The sequence below is a fragment of the Melanerpes formicivorus genome, unplaced genomic scaffold (assembly GCF_026170545.1).
Source record: "Melanerpes formicivorus ecotype bairdi unplaced genomic scaffold, bMelFor1.0.p_v2 SCAF_137, whole genome shotgun sequence".
NCBI lineage: Eukaryota > Metazoa > Chordata > Aves > Piciformes > Picidae > Melanerpes > Melanerpes formicivorus.
In genome coordinates, this window is record NW_027142489.1 from 1,065,181 (window position 1) to 1,077,876 (window position 12,696).

At 61.0% G+C, this 12,696-nt stretch overlaps 1 long non-coding RNA gene across 1 annotated transcript; it reads right to left on the reverse strand.

Moving 5' to 3' along the window:
- Positions 1 to 9,875: 9,875 nt before the first annotated feature.
- Positions 9,876 to 12,577, reverse strand: LOC137456783 (uncharacterized). The gene is made up of 3 exons (XR_010991105.1): positions 12,429 to 12,577; positions 11,007 to 11,599; positions 9,876 to 9,918 (listed from the first exon to the last, which is right to left on the reverse strand). It is a non-coding gene; the product is annotated as an uncharacterized lncRNA (long non-coding RNA).
- Between the last annotated feature and the right edge of the window lie 119 nt (positions 12,578 to 12,696).

Consider the following 12,696-nt stretch of genomic DNA (forward strand, 5'->3'; position numbering starts at 1 on the left):
CCCAGCTCTGGCTGCTGAGGAAGCAGAGCCACAGCCAGAGATGATCAACCAGAGCCAGACAGAAACCCAAGGGAATGTCCCATGGGAATGGAAAGAAAGCCCAAGTGCAGCTGGGCAGACATGGCCACCCTTTGCTCCAGGAAACCCCTCCAGGGATGGGGACTCCAGCACTGCCCTGGGCAGCCTGGGCCAGGCCTTGACCCTTAGGGGAAGAATTTGTTCCTCATGTCCAACCTAAACCTCCCCTGGAGCAACCTGAGGCCATCTTCTCTCCTCCTATCCCTTGTTCCTTGGGAGATGAGACCAACCCCCACCTGGCTCCAGCCTCCTTCCAGGCTCTGGTAGACACCTGGCCCTCGGGGGGGATCGCTCCTCGGCTGGGCTCAACCCTCCAGCACCAGCCTCTGCCAGCCTGCAAGGCAAGGCAGAGCCCAGCTGAGGCCAGGAGCCACAGCCCTCGGTCTCTTGTGGGCTGGAGGAGCGAGGATGTGAGGGCAGCAAACCAGAAGGGCTTCCTTTGCCTGCAGCTGAGCTGGGGGGGCTGCAAGCAGCACCTCTGCAGGAGCTGACACCCCCCTGTGCCACCCTCCTCTCACAGACTCCCCTCATTAGCCACCACCTCACCAGCCCCAGAGACACTCGGCCTCAAGAGAAGGTTGTTTCCTCCTCCAGCCTCCTTGCAGGGAGTGCTCCCTGGCCAGCAGGACATGCACTGGCATGCAGATCTGCAGCTCCCAAGGCTCCAGCGTGGGGGCAGTGGGACATGCTCCACATTTCAGGGCTGTGCTTGGGACAAGAGGCCCTGCTCAGCCCAAACCCTGCAGCATCCCTGGAGAGGTTTTGCCCTTTGGAACAGGAGGCAGCAATGTGCTGGCAGGCTGGGCACGAGCCAAGCACATTGCATTGGGCAGGAGCCAGGGGAGGGCAGCTGGAGTTTCCAGCCTGGCAGCACTGAGCTCTCACAGGACAGCTGCTAGAAATCTCCCTCTCTGAGTTTCCAACTATCCCTCTTGGCCTCTCACTACAAGTCCTAGTCAACAGTCTGTCCCCAGCGTTCTTAGAGGCCTCTTTAAGTACTGACAAGCTGCAAGAAGTTGACTTTCCTCCAGCAAATCCCAGGGAGAAGATCAGAGAGTCACAGAATGCTTTGGCTTGGAAGGGACCTTCAACTAGTTCCAAGCCCCTGACCTGGGCAGGGACAGCTTCAACTAAAGCAGCTTGCTCAGAGCCCTGTCCTCAGTTCAAAGCTGAGGGACCTGGCATTGCTGAGCCTGGAGAAAAGGAGGCTGAGGGGAGACCTTCTGGCTCTCTACAGCTCCCTGAAAGGAGGCTGGAGCCAGGTGGGGTTCAGTCTCTCCTCCCAGGTACAAGCGATAGGACAAGAGGCAATGGCCTCCAGTTGCACCAGGGCAGGTTGAGGGTGGCCATGAGCAACAATTCCTTCCCTTGAGGGCTGCCAAGGCCTGGCCCAGGCTGCCCTAGGCAGGGGTGGAGTCCCCATCCCTGGAGGGATTTCAAAGCCTTGGAGCTGTGGTGCTGAGGGCCACGGTTCAGTGCTGAGCTGGCAGTGCTGGGCTGAGGCTTGGCCTGGAGGATCTGAAAGGTCTTTTCCACCCCAAGGCATTCTGTGATCCCAGAGCTCCAAAGCCATGACTCCCACAGCCAGAGACCTTCCACAGAGGAAAGGGAGAGCTTGGAAACAGGCTCCAGGCTCACTGCTGCTCAAACCTCTCCTCAAGCTCTGGGCTCCTGAGGGCTGCCCCAGCTGAACCTGCCCCCACAGCCAGGCTCCCCTGGCCACCTTCTGATGGAAGATCTTGCTTGCTCTCTCAGGCAGCCAGCTGGAAAGGCTCCAGAGGAGAACTGAGCCCCGGGTGGCCACAGAGCAGCCATTGCCACTGGAAGCCTCTCCAGATACTCAGCACCTCTGCCTGGAAGGCTGCAGGGATGGGGCTCTGATTGCAGAGCTGCAGACACCGGGAGGCCTCCTGCAGAACTTGGATGCTGCCAAAATCGAGCTGGCTGGGCTGCACAGAGACAACTGGGCCCTCTCCAGTGCTCACCAAAGAGACCTTCTGCTCCAGGGAGGAGAGAGGAAAAACACCATGGGGAAAGCTGGCAAGGGTCAGACAGCTCTGGGGCTGCTCCTGGATGGGGGAGAGCTCTGCCTGCTGGAAGCTGGCAGTGTTGGAAGCCTGAAGCAGGAGGCCTGCAGCAAGGGTGGGCTCTGGAGGGACCCCAGCTGAAAGCCACAAGCTGCTGTTGTCAGGGGGAAAGAAAGCAGCCTGCCCAGGCTGCAGTCTCTCCAGCAGCTCTCCTTCCTCTGCCCTGTGCCTGCTCCCAGCCCTGCTGCTGCTCAGCCTTGCCCCAAACCACTCTCCCTGGCTTCTGCTGCTGCACAGCCAGGCTTGGGCAGCAGCTTTTGGGACACTCCCAAAGCTCCCCCTTGACCAGCAGCCCTAGCTGGCACCAAGCTGGCTCTGCAGAGGAGAGATCATGGAAGCTGCTGCTCTGCTTTGTGCTCTGGGGTAATCCTGGCACCACCTGAGGAACAGAGCTGATGGCAGCACTCCAGCAGCCTTTTGGTCTCTTGAGCCAAAGCAGTGTTCTTGCAGAAGCAGCAAAGAGCACTGGAGGTGGCAGCTGGATGCCTTTGCTGCAGCACCTTCTCACTCATTCCAGAGCCAGCCTTTGCTTCAGCAGCACTCTGGGCTGTCCCTGGCTGCTCCTCCCCAGGACCCCCAAGGCAGCAGCAGTTGTTGCTCCTCTCCTAAGAGCAGAGGAGGAGAGCCAGGGACAGTGCTGGCTCCTTCCCCCACCTGCCCTGTCCCCAGTGCACTGCTGTGGCACACACTCTGATCACCCTCCCAGAGGGCACCACGCTGCCTCTCCTCTCCCCCTCACCCAGTGCCAGGGATCCCTGTGGTACAAGCCCCCTTTGCCCTGCAAGAAGCCCTGTACACCTCAGGCTCCAGCAAGCCCTGTGGCACGGAGCAGGCCCCTCCAGCACTCACCAGGGGGTGTCCTGCACGCCCAAAGACGGCCACACGGGCAGGAGTGTGCTGCTCTCCTGGCACCTGGGCCTCCAGGGTCAGTGGCACCTCCACGGAGCTGTGAGGCTGAATGAGCCCACAGGGCACGGGGCTGGAGCCCAGCACAGCAGCATCCTCCTGGTGCTCCTGGAAGGGGCAGGGGCACAGAAGGGGCTGGGCTGAAAGGGATCTTTCAAGCTCCTCCAGCCCAAGCCCCCTGCACTGAGCAGGGACAGCTGCAACTGCAGCAGGCTGCTCAGCACCCCTGACAGCCTGGCCAGGCTCCAGGGAGGGGCATCTCTCACCTCCCTGGGCACCCTGGGCAGGCTCTCACCACCTTCAGAGTGAAAAATATCTTCCTCTTATCCAGTCTACATCTCCCTCTCTTAGTTCAAGCCATCCCCTCTCCCAACAGGCTCTGAAAAGCCACCAGAAGCTCTCCCTGGAGCCTTCTCCTCTCCAGGCTGAGCAGCCCCAACTCTCCCAGCCTGGCCTCACAGCAGAGGGCTCCCAGGCCTCCCAGCATTGCTGTGGCCTCCTCCAGCCCCACTCCAACAGGTCCCTGGCTGTGCTGAGGCCTCCAGAGCTGCCCCAGCACTGCAGGGGGGGCTCAGCAGAGCACAGCAGAGGGGCAGAATCTCCTCCCTGCCCCTGCTGCCCACTGCTGGGGACCAGCCCAGGGCACAGCTGGCTCTGGGCTGGTACTGCACAGTGCCAGCTCAGGAGCAGCTTGGCAGCCCTCAGTATCCTCAGGGGCTTCTCCATAGGGCTGCTCTCCAGCCTGGGTTGATCCTGGCAATCAAAGGTTACTGCAGAGGGAACTTGTAGAAAAATGTCAACCCTTAAGGTGTGCACAGCAGCAACTCACAAAGAGTTTGAAATCCCTGGCAGGAAGGCACAGAATGAAAGGCAAGACTTGGATGGCCTCAGCATCCTCAGGGGGTCCCAAAGCTGCTGCACTCACAACTCTCCCTGCTTGGGCTGGCAGAGCAGCTTCTCACCACCCTCTGAGTTCTCCTGCATGACAGCACCCCAGAGCCAGAGCCCAAACTGCTTCCCAAGGAGCTGAAATTGCTGCCTGAAGTTGATCCTCAGGAAGGTTCCCATTTCCCTGCTTCCTGAGCTTACATTTGGGCAGCTGAGAGAGACTGAATCCTGTCTCTCTTGATGGGACTCAGCAAAGGTAAAGTCACCTTTGCTGCTTGCCCAGGCAATGGCTGATGTGTATTGGGAGCAGCCACTGGGATGCCTCTCAGGAAGGTGCAGAGATAAGCAGACTGCAGCTGTCCTGGAAACGGGCAGAGGCCACTGCTATCCCTGCTCTCTGGAACACACACCTCTGAAAAGCTGTTCCACAGATCTGAGCAACTACTGGCTCAGGAGAAGGCCAAGAGAGGAGAAGGCAAAGGCAGGAGAAGGCAAAGACAGGAGAAGGCAAAGGCAGGAGAAGGCCAAGACAGGAGAAGGCAAAGGCAGGAGGCAGGACAATGCTGCTCTGAAGGAAAACGGAGAGCATACCAGGAGAGGAAAAATGACAGAGACCCTGGAAGAAGCAGACCCAAAGGAACCCTCTCTCCATGTCTTAAGTTGTGCCTGCTACAACTCATGGAGCTGCAGAGGCTGCTCAGAGGACAGCAATGACCTCTGCTCTACAGCCAAAGCTGCAGCACCCTTCCTCCACAGACCCAAACTCTCTTGGGGGGTGAGGGGGTGCCAATAGAATTCCTCTTCTCTCTCTCCCTATTTTCTCTCTCTCTCCCCTTCTGATCCATCCACTTTATTTGTGTACTACACAGTCTAGCTGTTGCTATTTTGGCCTCCTCTGTGCCTCTAATTTCCTAACACAGGAACATTCACAAGAACTGAGGCTCTTTCCCTCTCCAGACCAAGACAGTGGGTTCCTGTTCCCAGCAAACCTGTAGGATGGACTGGAAAGCATCAAGGTCTCTCTCTCCCAAAGCCCTTTGCTCCCCAGCACAGCCTGGCTGAGCCCTGGGGGCAGGAGGTGGGTGGGGGTGATGCCAACCTGAGGCAGCAGTGCATAGCAGCCTGGCAGGTCGCTGTCCTTCCCCAGGGGCAGCAGCTGCTGGGCAGGGAGCTGCAGGTAGCAGCGGCCGAAGGTCACCACGGGCTTGGGCACTGGCAGAGCAGGAACCACACAGCTGGGCAGAGAGAGGGCCAAAGGCAATGGAGACACTGGCAGAGGAGAGGCTGCTTGACCCCTCATGTGGCATGGAAGGGAGCAGAACACAGCTGCCCAGAGCAGAGTGGCTGCAAATTGCCACCAGCAGCCTGGCCTGGATCAGCAACCCCGTGGCCAGCAGGAGCAGGGCAGGGATCGGCCCCCTGGGCTCAGCACTGCTGAGGCCACCCCTCACATCCTGGCAGCACTTTAGGGCCCCTCCAAGAAGGGCCTTGAGGGGCTGGAGCGGGTCCAGAGAAGGGCAACACAGCTGGGGAAGGGTCTGGAGAAGAGGGCTGGGCAGGAGCAGAGCTGCTGGGAGCAACTGGCAGCGTTTAGCCTGCAGCAAAGGAGGCAGAGCAGAGCCCTCCTGGCTCTCCACAAGTCCCTGCAAGGAGGGTGAAGCCAGCTGGGGCTTGGGCTCTGCTCCCAAGGCACAAGTGACAGCACAAGAGAAATGGCCCCAGGCTGTGCCAGGGGAGGGGCAGTGCCAAGCAGCCACAGAATTGCTGTGCCCTCTAGGAAAAGGCTCAGGGCCAGGCCTGGCCATTCTGGGCAGATGCTCCTCCAGGGGGCTGCCTGCAAGCCCTGCTGCTCCCAGCTCTGCCTGGGCAGAACCAGCTCATGATGCAAGGCTCCTCCTGGGGAGCTGCAGCCAGCAAACCACATGCAAGGGGCTGGAGGCAGCAGGAGAGCCAAAGGGCTGCAAGGAAAGTGCTGGTCCCTGGCTGTGAGGGGCAGTGCCAGCAGCTCCTGGCCCACACCATCCACATCCACCACCAGAGCCAGCTCATACAAGCCCTGGGTGTTGGAGCACAGGGTGAGCTGGGGGGAGAGCAAAGCCCCAAACACTTCAGCACCCCCACAGCTGCTGCCTTTCCATTCCCAGGCCATGGGAAGCAAGGGAGGCCTTGGCCCTGGTGCTGCTCCATCTGCAGAGCACAGGCCCTGGCAGCACCACAAGGCTGCTGGCAAGAGCTGCTTGCAGAAGTGCCTGTGGCAGCTCCCAGGCCATGGGTGAGAGGAATGCAGGCCCCAGCAGGCTGCCACTCAGCACTGCATGGCCAGGGAACAGCAGCAGTGCAGGGCAGAGCTGCTGCCTCCAGCAGAACCACTGCAGCTGTGCAGGGGGAAGCTGCTGCAGAAGCTTGGCCCAGCAGAACCTGCTCAGCTCACAGCCACCACAGCTTCTGCAGTCCCCCTGCAGAGCACTGCAGGGAATCCAACTCATCCTGCCCACAGCACAGGAGGAAGAAGAGCAGGCAGAGAAGCTAACTGCTTCCTCCAGCCACATCTCTCCCTGCAACAGCCTCCTGCTGCCCTCAGCCTTCCTCTGCCCAGCTGCAGGCCAAGGAATCAGCCTAAGCAGCTCTGAAAGCCTCAGCAGTGGCTTCTGGCCTGCAGCCTGGGGGGCAGGAGCTGCAGCTTCTGCCTGCAGGCTCCAAAGGCTGCTCCTTCAGGCAAGCCCCAGAGCAGCACAGCTCCCAACAGCCCAGCCCTGCTGCAGGGCTCTGCCTGGCCTCCCCCTCCCAGCCAGCAGCACTGAAGCCCTCTCCCAGAGCAGGGCAGCCTCAGCCCCAGCTGCTGAAGCCCCTCTGGCCCCACTGCTCCCTACCTGGATGTCCTGGAAGCTCAGGGCAGGGCTGGTGCCTCTGCCAGGGCTGCTGGGGAACTCACAGGGCCTGAGGCAGCTCCTGGCTCTCCTCTCCCAGCAGGGCAGAGAGGTGTCCAGCCCCTGGGCAGCGCTGGGCACGCTGGGCTCTGCCACACCGGCCCCGGGCACACGGAGGGTGAAGGCCACAGGCAGCAGGGAGGTGTTGGTCAGGCGACAGAACAGGCTGGGAGGGAAGCCTAGGAGAAAGGACACAGCTCTGCACCTCTGCACACAGCTCCTCTGCCTCCTGCAGGCAATCTCCTGACATGCTCAGGCTGCCCTTGGGCTCTGGCTCTCTTCCCTCTGAGCTGCAGCTGCCGCGGAAGCCAAGCAGCTCTGTGCCGGCACTGCTGGGGGACAACAAGTTCCCCATCGGGCAGCCAGGGGCCCTCCTGGCCAAGAAGGCCAAGGCTGCTCTCAGCAGAGGGTGGCCAGCAGGGCACAGCAAGCACCAGGAGCCTGCAGCTGCAAAGGCCTTCTCCAGGCCAGCAGCTGGAGAGGACTCTTCTCCTCTTGGATCCCAGGCTGCTGCCTGCTGGCATCCCTCTGGCTTTGTCTGCTCACAAGGAAGCCAAGAGACAGGGCAGGGATGGAGGGAGGGGAGGCTGCAGCTCAGCAAGGGCCAGCACTTCTCTTAGCCAGGTCCCTCAGCAGCAGGAAAACAGAGAGGCATCCTGGCCAGGCTGAGCACAGCTCTTCAGTCAGCCCAGAACTGGCTTCCCAGGCAGAGCTGAGAGCCCCTCAGGGAAAAGCCTTCTGGGAGCCTGAGCTGAAGCAGCAGAACCTGCAGCTCAGTGCTCAGGCAGCAGAGCTGGGCCTCTGCTGGGCAAGGAGAAGGAGCCCAGGGCTCTGAGCACACCAGGGCCTGAGGCAGAGCTCTTTCTTGGCCACATTCCCTGGCAGTGACAGCCAGTGGCCCTCCCAGCACCAAGCAACATCTCACCCTGCAGCTCAGGGGGGCAATGGTCTCCAAGCCTGGCAGCATTGACCCCCAGCAGCTATGGGCTAGGCCAGAGTTTCAACTCCCTCCTCCTGCAGTCCCAGCCCCTGGGCCCTGCTGGGGCTCTCACAGCCATCCTGCTGCCAAGGACTGGCAGCCTGGGGCTGATCAGACCATCAGGGACCCCACAAGACCCTGCTCTGCCAGTCCTTTGGGCCTCTGTGCCCTCAGGATGGCAAAGCCCTGCCCAGGCAGCCTGCAGCCCTGCTTGAACCTCCTGCAGGCTGCTCTGGAGGGCCACCAGTGCTGGAGGCTCTGAGGCTGCACTCTGGGGCTGCAGAGCCCTCGGGCTGTGCTCCAAGGCCAGGCCACACTCACCCCAGGAGCCGTCCCCGAAGCGCAGGCAAGGGACATGGAAGCGCAGAGGGGGTGCAGAGACACAGCCCCTGGGGGGACACAGCAGAGGAGGCCTTGGCTTGGCTGCAGAGCACTGCAGAGCCTGCAGCTTGCACTGCTGCTGGCAGGCTGCAAAGCTGCTCTCACAGCACAGGGGGCTGCACTCAGCCTCTCACCTGACAGCCAAGGGCCCAGGCTCAGGGGATCCTTCCACACTGCACCTCAACTCCTCTCTCAAGTGCCCCAGGACAGGGGGACAGAAGCAGACCTGGATGACTTGGAACTCCTCTGGCCAAAGGAGGCCCTGACAGGGGGAGAAGCTGAAGCAGGAGCCCAGAGCTGCAGCTGCAGGAGGCATGGATGGCTCCTGTCTTGTGCAGGATCACCTGCAAGACATCCCATGGCAAGCCCTGAGGAACCTTCTTTCCTTCCAGGAGGCTGATTTGTGTCCTGCCCAAGCACCTCCCTGCAGGGTTACACCCCCCTTGACGGGGGCTGAAAAGAGCCCAGCCCCAGCTGCTCTGGCTGGGCAGAGAGAGACTTGGCTTTCCCCCTCCCAGGAGGAGGGGGCCCCTGGCTCCAAGGGGCTCTATGCCACTGCCCCTCCCTGCCCAGCAAGCCTTGCTAGGCAGGGCAGAGCTCTGCTCCTGCTCTCTCTTTCCCCTGCACAGCCACTGCTGCACAGAAGGCTCCCCAGGGCTGCTGCATCCCCCCCCTGCTGCTCCCTGCTGCATCCACACCTCCTGAAGAGCTGCAGCCACTGGCACCAAGGGAGTCCAGTGCCAGCTGGGGCTGCCTTTGGATGCTTTGCCCCCTGCCCTTCACCCTATCCCTTTGGAACCTGCCCTGGGACTGAGATCTACACAAAGAGAGTGGAACAAGGACCTTTTCTTCTGCCCAACAGATTCCAGACCATTTGCTGTCCTGAGCTTACCTCTCCTTTCTCCTGCCTGATTTGCTTGACCTTCCCAGCCAAGGCAGAGGGGGAGGGAATCTCCATCAGCTTCCATTTGGGCTTTTGGCCTGCAGGTCCAGCCCAGAGCAGCACAAGCTGACAGCTGGCAAAGGCAGAGGATGCTGCCTGCTGCTGCTTGGCAGAAGCCAAAGGGGAGTTCAGCCTTTGGGGGTTTGATGCCAAGCAGCCAGGACTTCATAGAATGGATCCTGGAATGGCTTGGTTGGAAGGGACCTTCCAGCTCATCCAGTTCCAACCCCCACCAGAGGCAGAGACCCCTCCCACCAGCCCAGGCTGCTCCAGGCCTCATCCAGCCTGGCCCTCAGCACCTGCAGGGAGGGGGCAGCCACAGCCTCCCTGGGCAGCCTGTGCCAGGCTCTCCCTCCTCTCACTCTAAAGACTCTTCCTAAGCTCCAGGCTCAAGCTGCCCTCCCCAAGCTTCACCCCATTCCCTCTCCTCCTCTCCCCCAGCCCTTGGCCAAAGTCCCTCCCCAGCTCTCCTGGAGCTCCCACAGCTCCTGGAAGGCTGCTCTGAGCTCTCCCTGGAGCCTTCTCTTCCCCAGCCTGAACAGCCCCAGCTCCCACAGCCTGTCTCCACAGTGGGACTTCCCCCCAAGCCCTGCCAGCCCCTGCTGCTCACCTCAGAGCTGTTGCTGGAGCCAACCAACAGCTGCCCAGGGTCCAGCTGCTCAAGGCTGAAGCAGAGCCAGGGCCCTCGGCCTTCCCCTTGGATGTGCAGAGGCAGCCTGGCCTCACAGCCTGGGGGGAGAGTTCCATGGGATGACTCCTTGAGGCCTTGAGGTGGGAAGGGAGCTTCCAAGGGCAGCCAGCCCAAGCAGCAGCACTCAGCAGAACAGCTGCAGGCACAGCAGGGAGCTCTGAGCCCCAAGCAACCTGACCTGAAGTGGTGCCAGCAGTGGGGCACCTACCCCTCCCTGGGCAACTGGGGCCAGGCTCTCACCACCCTCAGTGTCAAACATGCTGGAGGTCTGAGGAGGTCAGCCAAGGGGCTTGGAGGAATCAAGGAGCAACAGGAACTGACTGCCCACTTAAACATCCTGGGCTTCCTCTTCAAGCTCACAGGGACCTGGACTCTGGGCCAGTGTCTGCCCCGGGGGCACAGGGGATCCCCCCTGGGGGCACAGGGGGTCCCACCCCGGCAGAAGAGCCAAGGGCAGCCTCTGCTCATCTCACTTGTCAGCTGGAGCAGCACTTGGATCCTTTCTACAAGCTCCAGCCAGCTCCAGTGCTCACTGCAGGGCTGCAGCACCACAGCAGCACCCAGAGAGCACAGCAGGCTGCCCAGGAGCCAAGGGCAGCCCCAGGCACAAAGCAAAGCTCTGCTGCAGGCAGAGACAACACAGCCCCAGGGCACTGTCAGCAAGGCTCTGCCTCAGCATCAGCTCTGCTGAGCCAAGGCTGTGGGCAGCATTTGGAGGTCACCTTGGCTCCCCACTTCCTCCTCAAGGGCCTGCTGAGGCTGACACTTCTCCTGGGGCCTGCTCTTGGCTTCTCCTGCCCCAGGAGGAGTTTGACACCTCTCCAAGGAGGCAGTGAGCACTTCCTGCCCAAGCCCAAGAGCCTGAAGAGCCAGCAGAAGCAGAGAACCTTTCTGGCTGGAAGAGCTCTTTCAGCTCCAGTCCAACCATGCTCCCATTGCTAGGGCACCCCCAAACCATGGCCCTCAGCACCACACCAACCCCCCAGGGATGGGGACTCCACCACTGCCCTGGGCAGCCTGCAGCAGGCCTTGACAACCCTCAAGGGCAAGAGATCCCAGCCTAGAAAGCAGCCAGGAACAAGCAAAGCCTGGCCTGAAGAGCAGAGCAGGATGCTGAGCTCCTCACCTCTGAGTGCTGAGGCTGTAGGGAGCCTCCTTGGCTCTCTTCCTGCCCTTGGCTCCTGCAGCTCCTCCCAGACTCTGCTCTCTGGGCAATCTCCGCCGGCTCTGGCCACTGGCCTGCCCCCTGCCCCCTCAGCCTGCTCAGGGCTATCTGAGGCAGCTCTCTAATTTGAGGAGTTGCTGAAGGAGGAGACTAACTTCTAAGCCTTCTTCTGAGGCTCTGTGAGCAGCACCACTCAGCCCTTTGCCTCTGCTGCCTGCTGCTCTGCCTCTGCATGTCTCGGCTTCTGCTTTGGCTTCCTTCTCCCTGCAGCTCCTCCTTTTCTTCCCCTCCTTCTCTTCGCCCTCTGCCTTATCCTCAAGATGTCTTTTCAGCCTTGATTGCTGCTTGCTGACTCCAGACACCTTTGTGCTGTCCCTTGCCTGGGGGGCAGCACGCTGGGGAGGACTTGGGCAGGGTTGCTTCTCCTCAGCTTGCACAGCAGGCTGAGCAGGGCCTTTAGCTGCCAGATGAGCTGTGGCAGCCCTGTGCTGCTCAGCAGGGGCTGGAGCTGGAGCTGCAGGAGATGATCCTTGCTGAACACCCAGAGAGGCAGCCTGCAAGACAGACAAATCCACCACTGGGCTGCCTGGCACAGCTCTGACTCTGAGCTGCTCAGATCCTCTCTGCAAACCAAAGCCACCACCAGAAGTGTCTTGAAAGCTGTGAGGCTCAGCCCCTGCCCTGCTAAGGAGCCCTGCACTGCTCATCACCAGCACTGCAGCCATGGAGCCCCCTTACAAAAGATCCAATCCAAGCCCAGGGCAGAATCAGGGCTCCAGAGCAGCACTGCAAGCTGTGGCCCTTCACACAGGGCCTCACTGCAGCCTTCCTGCTTCTCCCCAGCCCTCCTGCTCAAGGCCAATCAGCTGCCCAGCCCCTGAGACACTTTCCCTCTTGTGGCCCTTCTGAGGTGCTTGGCTTTGCCTCCAGCTGCCAGCACAGCAAACTTTCAATGGCAAAGGCAAAGCCCTGCAGCTTAGCTGCCATCTTCAGAGGCTGGCCTCCAACCAGCCTGGCCTGAGGAGCAATGGACTTGATTGCCAGCAGCCAGGCCTCCTTGTCCTGCCACAGAGCAGAGCTTTGAGGAAGCCTGGCTTGCTGTGAGCCACAAGAAGGGCTGGAAGAGGAGGATCACAGGCAGGGATCATTGGGGAGGGAAACTCAGGACCTTTTTTTGCCTCCCTTTTGAGTGCAAGTCTTAGTTTTGAGGTCACCACGTCCTGCCCAAGCCCCCCAGATGAACTGGCACTGCTCCACTCCTCACAGAGCTCTGCCTCCCAGGCAGCAGCACCAGCTGAGGGCTGGCAGCTCCCAGCACAGCCAAGGACTGTCCCCAAGAGCCTGAGCCCCCCCCAGCAAAGTGTCACCACCTGTCCTGCTCACCTGTGCTTGGGCCTGCTCCAGCTCTGAGAGCTTCTGCCGCAGCTCCAGCAGCTCCTTTTCCTTCTCAAGCACTTGCTGCCTCAGCAGCTGCTCCTGGCTCAAAGGCTGTGCTGGAGGAGCAGAGGCAGCAGCCCTGGCACAGGCAGGGGCAGTGCATTCCTCTGCCTAGAAACAGAACAGAACCTGTGACACTGCACATCCTGAGGGAGCCAGGGAGCCCTGGAGCTGCTTTGCTTAGAACAAGGTCACCCAGCCCCAGCCTCAACCT